This window comes from Setaria italica, chromosome VI (genome assembly GCF_000263155.2).
Source record: "Setaria italica strain Yugu1 chromosome VI, Setaria_italica_v2.0, whole genome shotgun sequence".
NCBI classification, from domain to species: Eukaryota; Viridiplantae; Streptophyta; class Magnoliopsida; order Poales; family Poaceae; genus Setaria; species Setaria italica.
In genome coordinates, this window is record NC_028455.1 from 12,927,557 (window position 1) to 12,931,484 (window position 3,928).

The window sequence follows — 3,928 nt, forward strand, 5'->3', positions numbered from 1 at the left end:
CCGGCCAATGGCTCTACGCTATATCTTGACGTGGAGGATTACGAAGGACCAATAGGGCTGTCACCACCTATGACCTACCTCTGCGGCCCGTGGGATATAAGATAAATGAAGGATAACCCTTAGCCCAGACACCACGTCTACGCTACTAATTACTACTGTAATCTAACTACATCTGTCAACCCATACCAGATATACAGCACTCCGTATAAATACGATTCGACGAACCCACAAGTAAGAGAATTGATCTCACTTATAAAAAAGCATTAAACCAAAGAAGGAATAACGAATACTTACTTACTTATAGCAAAGGAAGCTAGCATCCGTAAAGGTACATGGCCGGAGTAGAGTGCTGAGGAACTCAGCACTCCTCCGAGCTACTCCCTCTCTCTTACTCTCTCCCTATCCTAAGCACTAGCCTAAGCAAGGCTTCACCATGGAGGTCTTCTCTTGATAGGAGTGGAAGTGGAGTTGGAAGGTGTAGCAGTGGTTGATGTCTTGAAATGAGACCCCTCCCCTTGTATTTATAGGCACTTGGGTCAGTTCCGGGCAGGAATATTTGGGAAATCTTCACAACCGTCTTTGGGAAACCGTCGACCGCTGCTATGCATCGGCTAGAGATAGGACGAGACAGGAGGGGTTCGGCCGAACCATGGGTTCGGCCAACCCCCCACAACCGCCTCTCGCACCACCTTTGCTCTAGGTCGCTGCCCTGTGGGTCCTCATATGGGTACAGGATGCTTAGCGGTGAATGTAGTCCATTTCCTTCTGGTTGTGGGCCGATGGATTCGTGTGTGCCTTCTCCTGATTGGTTGAGTGTGTTTCCTTGCTTTTGAGGTGTGTTTTCTCTCTTAATGGACCTGCATACAAATATTCACCAACACTTATGGAATTTGTTAGTAATAACTCATACTACTACTATTGATGTTCATCTTTTCTGTGTTTATGCAGGAGTTCACAGCGTAGATTTGGCACTTAAGAGCCGTCAACAAGGAGCAAGTTGACGCTGACAAATAGCATGGGGTACAACTTCAAAAACGGTTTGTTGCTCACCAACAAGAGTTAACTACCTTGAAGAAGAAGACAGAAGAATCAGAATCAACTCTCAAATTGCAGTCAGCCGAGATTGAGATATTAAAGAAGGTAACACAAGATAGTGAAGCACTCATTCGTCAACTGCTAACCTATACAAGAGGTTAAGATCAATGCTCTACTTTGTCTCTTGCGATTATGACCTGGATGTAGCTTTGTTAATTTCTATTCTTTGTGAGATAGTTATCTTGTAATAGTTTGTGATATGTGATGAACAATATGGTAGTGGTTGTCTCGATGGGGAACAATAATTTATTTTCTTGTATACATAAATATGTGTGTTATGTTTATTATTTTGCCAACCGGATCAGAATTAAAATGAAATTAATTAGTTATCAGGCCTGATTGGTTAAATTTATGTTTGCCTTAAGTGGACTTAGTTCACATATAATTGGGCTAAAAGTCAATTTCATTTATAAATCGGGACTAAAAGGGCCGCAAATAATTTGCACAACTTTTCGGCTCGACCCATGGGCCTACCGGAATCAATTTTGGGCTATCTTAACAATATTGGTCTTTAGGAACAAATTTAGGCTCAACTCAGTAACAAATGGGCCTACTGGAATCAATTTTAGGCTATCTAAACAACATTGGCCTGTGGGAACAATTTTGGACTCGACCCAATAACAAATGGGCCAAATTCATTTTATGACGAAACAATTTGTCGTAATTGTCATGCCATATCGGATGCCACATCAGATTCTATCCATCATGGCAAAACAGTAGGAACCAATTTATGATGTTTCTGTTTGACGATTCGTAGGCGTCATAATCTTAGTGACGCAGTGAAATAAGGAACGTCACTAGTAGCGGTTTATGACGCTCGACTAATAACAAAGGATTTTCGTCACTCCCGTATCATAAATCACGGTTTATGACAAAAAAACGCGTTTATAACACTTTTGGTTCGTCATAGGTCCAAAGATTTCTTGTAATGATTTTTTTAATCATTGTGTTGGTCTTTCTATTCATATGCAGGGTTGAAATAATTGTGTTGGTATTTCTATTCTATGTAGTGTTGAATCTCTATGATTGTAGTTGACATTAATTTAAATCAGCTGCTCCCCCATGATCTTGCACCAAGTAACAAAGCACATTATTCTAAATTATTTATTTTCTCTAGACGCTCTATGATTTAGGTCCTTTTTGCAAGAAATGATAAGTTTCAACATTTGTTTTGCCTATAGCAACTCATGGGTACCGACTTAGTCTATTTCAGAGGAGTGAGCACTGAGTAGGCTGATCATTTGTATTTAGTGTGTTTTCGTGACCAACCAAAACAAATGACCCAACCCAAGACTCCAAGCTGATGTTTATTCTAATATCTTGCACTATTATCTGTGTTCTTTTGCCAATTTTGAGAGTGTGAGAGTACCGAATAATTCGCTCAGAATTAGTGGTTGGGACCATATTCACAGACTATTCCTAAGAGATTTTGGAATACAGCACAAAATTCAATTGGCGCCTTTCAAGATTTGACACTTTTGTCATAATAATACGTAGGATCATTCTTAGTCACTTAAATGTAAGGTAGAGTGTCAAATTCTAAGAAAGCAGTGCAAATTTATTGTAAAAATCTGAAATACACCAGTTCTGAAATAGCATACATCATTTCTTTCTACGAAATGCATAATTTTCTAGATGACAATAGGCATTCCATAAAACAGTGTGACACCAATTCTTTGGTAACAAAGTCCTGAACATGATGAAAATGACTAATAACCTGAAGCTAGGTAGCATATAGTTATCCAAACTATATTTAAAAAAGTTTATACAAAATACTACAGAGTTAGTGAATTTATATTTGAAAAAGTTGAGACAAAATACTACAGAGTTAATTGGAACAAAATGGTTGCTGAATAAAAGGTCAAATCTCATGAAAGCCAGAGAAATTAACAAATGGAAAAACCATAAAAACCCTACTATTCTATCGGTTCAGGTTCAGCATATCAGCATATGGCTGTGTGGTAAATATTTATAGAAATATATTATCTTAAATAGAAAAGGTTATAGATTATGAAATAATATTTTTATGAGTCTACTAATGCCAGACTTATGTTGTCAATCTATATAAAATGTTAGATATTTTAGTCAAAGGTAAAAAATTATGACTTGTAACAAAACACAGATGGAGTTATATTTTTTATAGGAGGAAATAGAAAGAAAGGCCATATAGTCCAAACTTAGGCAGAAGTGTATATATTCAATCAGTCCGTACTGAAATCAAGTCCAAACAGACACAACTGTCCTCGTTGACCTCGTTCTCTGTAATCTGCAGCTTCTTCTGTTCTTGGTTTGTTGCAATTCAAGTTATAGAAAGATCTCGTGTTTCTCCTTGTCGGTTCTTATTTTTGAAAACTTCCTTGTCGGATTCTTGCTTGCACCTCGTGGATCTATCTCTGATTCTGTCTCTAGCCTACCTGCCTACATTTCTCTAGGACTAGCATATATAGCTCGTGCCTTGCGCTGGTCAATGACTTGTTTTCTATTTCCCAAGAAGAAATTAGGTGCTTTATGATAGCGTAAGGTTTCCCGCCTCCTAAAATGAAAGTGACTGAAAGGTGATTAAAAGGTGATAGCCGGCTGACTAAAAGGTGACTAAAACAAATCTTTTAGTCTTCCCACCCCTCCTAAAAATGACTAAAACCAAAACTCGAGCGTTCTAGACACCCCCTACCCTCGCACCCTCCTCCCGACCGTTCCCACCCTCACCGCCAGACCCGTACTCGTCCAACCCCACCGTCGCTAGATCCATCCTACACGTCGGTGGCCGCGCCTAACCACCGCCGGCCGCGCCCTGCCCCGCCGGTCCACCGCCCCCAAGTCCTCCCACCCCCAC